At 42.5% G+C, this 8,651-nt stretch overlaps 1 protein-coding gene across 2 annotated transcripts in view; it reads left to right on the top strand.

Annotated features, from left to right (window-relative positions):
* tex2l (testis expressed 2, like) overlaps positions 1-8,651 on the top strand; it is a 70,691-nt gene that overhangs the window by 38,428 nt on the left and 23,612 nt on the right. For both annotated transcript variants that reach the window (XM_086016317.1, XM_086016318.1), the window contains exons 5-8: positions 47-75; positions 2,099-2,147; positions 4,312-4,416; positions 8,274-8,406. The gene's annotated coding sequence lies outside the window, so the exon portion shown is untranslated. The remainder of the gene's footprint in view (positions 1-46; positions 76-2,098; positions 2,148-4,311; positions 4,417-8,273; positions 8,407-8,651) is intronic.

Raw genomic sequence — 8,651 nt, 5'->3', positions numbered from 1 at the left:
TGATCATATTTGTATTTCATAATAATATGTTTTTTATCCATTTCAGGGGGCGGCCATTTTACCACAAGTGCTAAGGTAACAACCAATCACGCGTCACTTGTTTTCTGAGTTTGGTCATGTGACATTTGCAAGCCAAGTGCATAGGACGCACTGCACATATTGTAATGAATATTTTTAACTTGTTCTTTAATGAGATAGATGAATAAAAAGAACATTTTAATTAACTCACTGTATAGACTTTTTATAAGAATGTTTATCTCGTTTGAGTCCAGAAATTTCTATAAAAAGCCACGAGGTGACGATATTGCTCTGTAAGCATTCATCTTCTTCTATCAAATCTGCCAGCCATCTTCCAATACTAAGTAGTTTTACTTTAAAAATCAGAATCTTTCAAAATCTACCAAAAAGTTGACACGTGTTTATCCGAAACATCAAACCGAGAATGATCTGTTAGTGACCGTTCTGACGTTGACACTGCTAATTGGCCCTGTAGCAAAACAAACTATTTGTCTTTCAGGATGGATCACAAATTATTGGCAACTTCAAGCATACGTGAGGTGCAACCTGACAGTACATCCATACGGATGACACACCGGAGGGGGCACGGTCAGTCCCAATCGACCTGTGCCTCCTTCAACCTGGCAGTATGTCAATTTCCCGGAGCCCCTAAACGGAGGCGACATCATTTATCCTTGTGTAGTTACCACGCACTCTGTCATATTGATCAGATGCAATGTTGGAAAAACAATCTGAGCTATGCCACTTTGTTGCTCTCTAATGAACTTTCTTGACTTTGATTGGAGTGCGCTAATATGATTTCTTAAGACACAGATTTGAACAATGAAATGCTATGCATCTATTCATGTATTTTGAATCTATAAATAGCTTGTGATGTGAAGTCTTTGGCGCAGTGTTCTACTTTTTTTGGACAGTTTTTAAACAGAAGTATATTTTCAATTTAGCGTTTGTTTGGTTATTCAGCCCCTAACCCACTTGACGAAATTCAGTTAAGGTCTTTATTTAATCGGAGTTTGGCAGCTAGCATTAGCTAATGACTGCTAATGCGCAACTTCTGTCTCCACTTAGTGGAGGGGAGAAGAACTTGGGTTGAGATTTTGTAAGCGGTCCAATGAAAAGCATGTCGGCTTCAGTGTCAGTATCTTTATGTTACATCTAAAATATGAAGATTTGAAAAAAAAAAAAAAAAAACTCAGTTCAGAAATACAATGCAAAGTATCTTTTACGCACACATTGCCAGGAAAAAAAATAAGCTGATGCAACCCTGATTGTGGCTTGTTCGAACACGTCTGACCCGCACCTGAATGCAACACACTTTTTGTGTAAATGTTTCTTGTAAGCGGTGCGCTCCTCTCGAATGCAGTTTTTGTACCCTGGCTGCTTGACTTAGTGTAGATTTCCCCTGCTGTGTTCGTTATTTCCTAAAAAAAAAATGCTTTGTCAGCAAAGTGTCCAAACATGATTTGCGCAGGTTTCAGTCACATGTACAGTGGAAATTTAATGCTAAGTGACATTAAATAGGAACTACCCCCCCTCCACCCCACCCTCCTAACCACACAAACACACATACTGTAAACACACCTGCAACCGTCAGCAACATCCTCTGTGCCGAATGCCTGTCCACCTGTGTCAGGTATGCGGCTGTGGGAAAGCAGACAGCTGTACAAAGCTCAGCATGCGCACTTGTGCTCTTTAATCCTCCCCAAATTCCCTTTGACGGCCAGCGGCGGCTGCTTCAAAGTCACCGCCCGACATTATCGGGCGCTTGAACGTCACACATTGTACAAAAAAATAGTAATTACCAAATAAATGATGTGTTGAGAAATGCGGAACCTACTGGTGGCCTTATTCGAGAAACGTCGAGCAGAGTGCTTGTTTGTTGTTTTGTGGATAGAATTGTGTGCTTTTTCACATTTTGTGCCCACATCCACTTTAGTGTCTTATCCATGTTTCCATCAACCTCCGCATATTCGTGGTTTGGCATTTGCGAATTCATCTACTTGTGTATTTTCTTGGAATCTACCCTCTGTTATTTGTTGAAATACTCACTGATTAAACTATGTTCTGTTTTTGTCCTCAGGCCAAAGCAATAAAAGTTTTTCTTTGGCGCCATCATCGTCGCTGTTGAGGTAAGGAGCTTCATTTGGTACAAAAATTCAGGGGTGCTTTGCCGCCATCTTGTGGCATCTTGTTGAAGTGAGTTGAGCAGTTTCATTTGGACAAAAGTAGTGCTTTGCAGCCATCTTCTGACATCTTTGTGTCAAGGAATAAAGATAGTAAAGGTTCTCCATTTAGACAAAAAATAGAGCTTTGCTGCAATTTTATGGCATCTTGGTGTCAAGGAACTCAGTGAGTTGAGCAGAAAACGGGTGAATTGTGCTTCTTAATTCATATTCCACAAATGAGAGATTAATCGGAATACAGAGTTCATACAAGAAGGGACATATTGTAAAAAAAAAAAAAAAAAAAAGTTTGGCTTGACTTCCACTTTAATAGTAGAGTCCCAAAACAGGTAGAGTTAGTTGGTTATTTAGACAACATTTTAAAAGTGGTACAAACAATTGAACAGAACTGTTTGTTAGTAACGGGGTTAAAAAGTGAGCATGGCGAAGTTTAGGCAGTCACTGAGGATACAATTAAAGTGCTGCTCTTCGAATGGCCTGTTAGCTCACCTGCATGGAATGCACGCACACACACATTTGTCCCGCACGCTTGTCACCACGCTCCCCCTACCATTTATTATGAAAGGTCAGCATGGATTAGAGGATGAATGCTAGCATGTTTTTTTTTTTATCATTTATTTATTTAATTAAAATCGCCCTCGTCAGATGGAGGGGTACAAACGCAAGCAAAGTGCTGTGGGATTTTCAAACTCTTGTCTGATTAAATTTCAGACCCTCTTTTACCCTAACGTTTGAAAAAAATACAAATAAATTGCTGGGATTGAATGGCTAGACAAGACAAATAAATTCGTCAATGGCAGTGAATGAGTTAATTCATCAAAATAGAGGCGGTGTGTCTCTACGTAATTTGGCCTTTTGTCTTGGTCATATTCTAGTTTGTAACATCAAATTACTGTCGCTGTCGGCATAATTGGCCTCGAGGACAGAATAACAACAACACTTCTCCGTGGAATGTAACCACCGCAACCACATTTCGCACCCGGGATGCCATCAGGAAAACAATTCTCCTCAGACGGTAATTTCCGGAGGAAACATACACAACGGACGGCGCAGAACGTATACGGCCGCGGATTCTGCGCCGAGAAGCCGTATGCTGTGCGAAGGCCAGCTGCAAGGCCAAACGCTCGCCGCCGTAACTGCAGGGCAGAGTTCTGCGGTGAGCCGGGTAAGTATAGGGCACGGCAACACCGTGCATTACCGCATGGGTGTGGCCTAAGAGCACGCAACTAGGAACATCTTCCGACTGAAACAAAGCGTGCCAAGCATGCCTGCACAGGACTGTCAAACTATTCTGTAGCAAAACTGTTTACCAGAGTCATAACAGAGGGGAGGGGGAAGGTGGAAGTCCGGACTTATCCATCACATTTTTGGCATTTTTAGTTTAATGATGGGGAAATCTCCAATTTCATTAAAAAAAAGAGCCCTGTCCAAAAAAAAACCACATTTGCATGCCAAAGCAACAGGTGGCACGCAACCCCTGACCACGAGGCCGTTTTAGTTCATCGGGAGTATTTGCTGAAATGGAAAGATAAATCAGTGGTGATCTGAGATAAAAGGGGGTCATATGTTTTATTTTCATTTATTTATACATCGTGCTTTGTTGTTTTGGAGAAAAAGCAGCAGTGGAACAAATCCATTTCAGACGGCAACAGGGGAGACAACCTAGGCAATTGCTGAGGGACCGGAGCTGAATTGGGCCCCAGAGCCTGCTAACATTAGCGCATGTCAATGACAAAAATTTGGCGTCATTCGTTTTTAAAAACATCGTTGCTTAAGGGGTGTAACGAGTGTATCGATTTGCCCTGATTGCCCTGAAAATCGAATTGATTGAATTTATCTAGAAAATGATGCCTTGAAATATTTTTTATTCCAGATGCATAGCACATTTTGAATGTGTAGATCAAATTATGCTTTTGCGCCAAACATTATTAGCAATTTTTAAAAAATCGAATCGAATCGAAAATCGGGAACTGAAAATCGAATCGGGGCTTGAGTGAATTGTTACATCCCTATTGCTCAGCCATTCTCCTGTTTTTTTGTTTTTTTTTTCCTTTTATGGGTGTTTCCCCCAAACCCTACACTTACTAATTTGTCATAAATGTATTCTCAGTGTAACATTCTACAACGAGTCTGTGTTGAAGCAATGCTGACCAATCAGGATCCAGAATAAGATCACGGAGCAGCCGTACGAGAGTGCAAAGAAACGTCATGACAGGTGGGCCTGGTAGACACAACAAAACACATTTTTATCTCCTCACATCTGGCATGTTTTGTCGCGATAGGCTTGAAGTGACGGCTTCCTTTTTTGCTCATTGACGTCCACAAAATATGTTTCGAAATGTATCCTTCCATTTTCTCTGCGCTTTCAACAAGAATCTTGGACGACACGCCACAGCTACTTTGCGATTTACAGAGCCCAGTATAACCCTTCGATTCCATGATCTACGCTCATGACGTCATTCGTGCAATAAAGACTGCTCTATAATCATTCTAGTCCATTCTCGCTGTTCCAAAATCCTGCAGAGGAGGCATGATATATCAGAAGCTAGGCAAAGCCGTAAATATAAAAAGCAAGTAGACGGAGCCCGAGGCCAAAATAAAGACTGATGCTAGCGGTATAATTTTCGTAAAGTTGGACGCATTGTAGCCTAGGCGACGCCGCTCTCCATTACTGGACTATTTGTGATGCAGAGATGAATGAGACCTTAAAAAAAAAAACAAAAAAACATCAGCGCGTCTCTGAAGGAACGACAGGTAGCCTAAACAAACACGCCGAACCTCATCTGACCTCCTGAAACACACACGCAGGCTGTCAGGGCACATCACAGTTGCGCGTCTGTCGCAGCGGAAAAGCTCCTGATTAAATAGTTTGGTGGAGTGCGTCGCAGCGCCTCAATGAGCTCGGCAGCTTTGAAGCAAGTCGCTGAGGTTGGCTGTTATCGTGTGTCGGGACTGAAGATAACGCGGCGAGACAGCGTCCCGGGGATCGTGTTTACGTGCAGTCACCGTGAGCGCTGTCGGGGGGCATCCATGTTGGCTCAAGTCACACAAGAGAGGATTGGGCACATGTTGCCGCAAACATGGACGACCGAATGATGCCAGACGAGCATGGTGGCAGAGCACTACTTTTGTCCAAACAAAGCTCCTCAGTTGTTCCTAAAGGTTTTGTTGCTTCAAACCAAAATGACTGGTTTCCTGCTCAATTTCAGTAGTCTGTTTTCCTGTCCTGTCATGATTTGTTTTTTTAGAATATAAAAGCTTCGTTTGGTTGATGCCGTCAGAAGAGCCGTTCTATCGGCATCAGTGAAATAGTGTCTATAGGGAATTGCCAAGCGCAAGTTACACCCCATAATAAGCCTATTTATAGTCAGCCATTGTGAAACGCAGACGCCGAAAAGCAATACGTCAGTAGCTCCTTGTTGCTGTCCAAGTCAAATCCCGCGAAGGGTGAAAGCCGTCGATACTTTGCTGCCTGTGCGGCCTGCTCGAAGACATATTGAGCGGCAGCTCGATGCTCTGCAACCGCGCCCGCGTGTGTGATATGCGGTGACCCGTTGGCGGGGGGGCTTCCACGGGCCTCCTGCGTGTAGCGCGCTGGGGTGCCGCATGCCAGCGCTGCAAGATGGATGGTGGAGGATTTTGCCCTAATTTAGCCCAGATGCTAAGCGACGCTCGTCATGCTGGCTGCGGGTTGTGAACAGTTAGGTTTGAACTTTCTGGACCACTAATTTGTCACCCGCGGGGGGAGGATGAATGATGTAACTTATGCGCTTTTCGGACAACTTCTCCATTGTTCTTAAAGCAAGTTGGAACGAGTATAAATCCAAGCAGACGTTTTGATTGTTTTGCTGCCAGTTGTGCTTTCAATGAAAACATGTCAAATGGATTACCAAAACTACTATTTCGCCCTGTTTATCATTTACATAATGAGGATAAGCGGTACAGAAATTTGATCAATCTGTCCACATTTATTGTTGATGTCCTTAGCGCAATTTGAAAATTCAGCAGGCCTCGCATATTCGCGGTTCGGCATTTGCAAATTTGCCTAATCGCAGGTTTTGGGGGAACCCATCCCCGCTGACTGGTTTTCTGAATCTGAGCCGTGATTGATCGTTGTGAGCACTTGTGATGTCATTTTCAGTCGACAGAAGACAAAATGGCCGCCCCTGGAGGTGTCTAAAAACGAGTGGATTAACTCTTATTCCACAAACGCAATATTTATCAGAATGCCCTGTTTCAACTAGTGGGCTTGCATAGAACATACTCTTGGGAAAAAAAATGTTTGCGTTGACTTCCCCTTTTAGGATATTAACGCAACATATAATCCACTGTTATGTCACTACTGTATATTACTATATGATGTGTTATCAAAAGTGAACATGTGCATTGGGCAGCCTTCTTTGTTGCCTCATCATCAAAAGTGAAATCATCCAATCATCTATCCATCCATTCATCCACACAAATACAAGAGCACACGTTAACAAAGTTGCCAGCACCTTTGTTATTTCACCGCTAAATTACGTAAGACCTCTCCGTCTGGAAACAGGTCCGGGCCGAGGAACTGGTGCATTCTGGTACATGCAGGAAGTCACACTTAGTTACGAAAGGTGGATCAAATTAAACCGCAGATGGACTATTCAGACTTACATCATCAAATGATTTTCTTTCTTAGGGTGAAGTGAACTCACACCTTACAACCAAAACAAGATTTAGTCTCGAAATATGCGGATGTTTTTTTTGGGTCTGTCAGACAGGAAACCACAAAAATGCCATTCCATTTAAACAATTACATCCAGCACAGGGCTTCACTGTCTCAAAACAAAATAGTGTGTGTGTGTGTGTGTGTGTGTGTTGGCACCGTAGTCTCTCTTAAAGCATGCTAATGAGAATGATGTCACTCACAACACCTGCTTTTGGCTTGGAGGCAAAGACGAATGAGATGATTTGAAGTAATCATCTTATCTGATCTGGAGTTTATGGAGGTGAAAAACGTTCTGTTTTACTTTGGGGAATCAACTATTTTGGTGGATAAAATAAATCTCCATTTACCTCCTCGTATTTTCTTTTTATTTTTATGCTCTGAAAATATTGCATTTGGTTAGACAGAGTTAGTGACAAATCTCGAGCCGAGCGGTTAGATTTTTATTCAGTTTTATGCAGATCCATATAAAAGGTGGCTCCACCGGTTTGTTAAAGGGAAAGTCGACCCACATGTTTTTTTTCCCCAAGAATATCTTCTATGAAGGCCCACTAATTGAAACAAGTCATTTTGATTAATATTGCATTTGTGGAATAAGAGTTAATCCACCCGTTTTTAGCCATCGCCGGGAGCGGCCATTTTGCCACACCTGTCGACTGAAAATGACGTCAAAGTCGGTCAGGGTTCAGATAACGACCAATCACGGCTCACCTGATTTCTGAAACTGAGCTATGATTGGTCGTTATCAAAGCCCTGAGCAAGCGTGATGTCATTTTCAGTCGACAGCAAGTGACAAAATGGCCGCCCCTTGAGTTGGCTAGATTTTGCGGCGTAACTCATATTCCACAAATATTAATCAGAATACCTTGTTTCCACAAAAAAAAAAAAAAAAAACGTTTGGGTTGACTTAAGCTTTAATATTGGAAGGCTGACGTCAATTACTGGGCACATAAGCACAAACAATCCGTAAAGTTTGTTTTTTTTAACCTCTTTTATATCGTAGTGTTATTGATTTCTGTGTGATTAATGCATATATTTCTAATAGTCGTCCTTGGTGGAAGTTGGCATTATAATTACCGGCGGTTTCATTATATTCCTGTATAATGTGTTGATTACATGCAAATCAAACGCCGAGGCTGTAAAGTACACACTCATTGAAGTTCTTCTTTGCACGAGCCGTTTTGAGCCATTGCGCAGTTCGAGAGGAACAACAAGGCAGTAGAGAAAGCGTGACAGCGGTATATCGACAGAACTTCAAAGTAGCGACTCTTCTGTGCCATATCCAAGAATACAGCCATGTGTCGTCTGCCAAACACTCTTCTGTGACTGTATGCGTGTTGCCTGTATAATGACAGCCTTTCCTCTCTAACCAGGCTACTCCTCAAAACCTCAGTGTCGTTGCCAAGCCACCGCCGCAAGGAATGCGGCCTGCAGCCGAGCCAGAAAGCGCCACTCATGCAACCAACGTTCACATTCAATCACAAACATGGACGGCAGATGACGTGTGTAAGCAGCGTTTCACACAAGGGCACAGTGTCCAATCACACTCTCCACTTACTGTTAGCCTAAAGCTAGCAAAGAGCTGATGTAGGAGGATAGCTTCCTCTAGAGGATGATTTTGCGCACAGCACTCAAAGGACAAATTCACTTGTAGTTTATTAAGTGTGCTGGACTAAATGTGAGCATCTTTATGGTAGTGGTAGAGGGTGTCCATATGATTTATGATTTAGTAAATTTATTACCAAAGCAAA

This window comes from Filicampus tigris, chromosome 19 (genome assembly GCF_054856515.1).
Source record: "Filicampus tigris isolate MCC_2025a chromosome 19, RoL_Ftig_1.0, whole genome shotgun sequence".
Classification (NCBI taxonomy): Eukaryota; Metazoa; Chordata; class Actinopteri; order Syngnathiformes; family Syngnathidae; genus Filicampus; species Filicampus tigris.
Note: the sequence above shows the minus strand (reverse complement) of the source record. Positions and strands in the feature narration are given on the sequence as shown.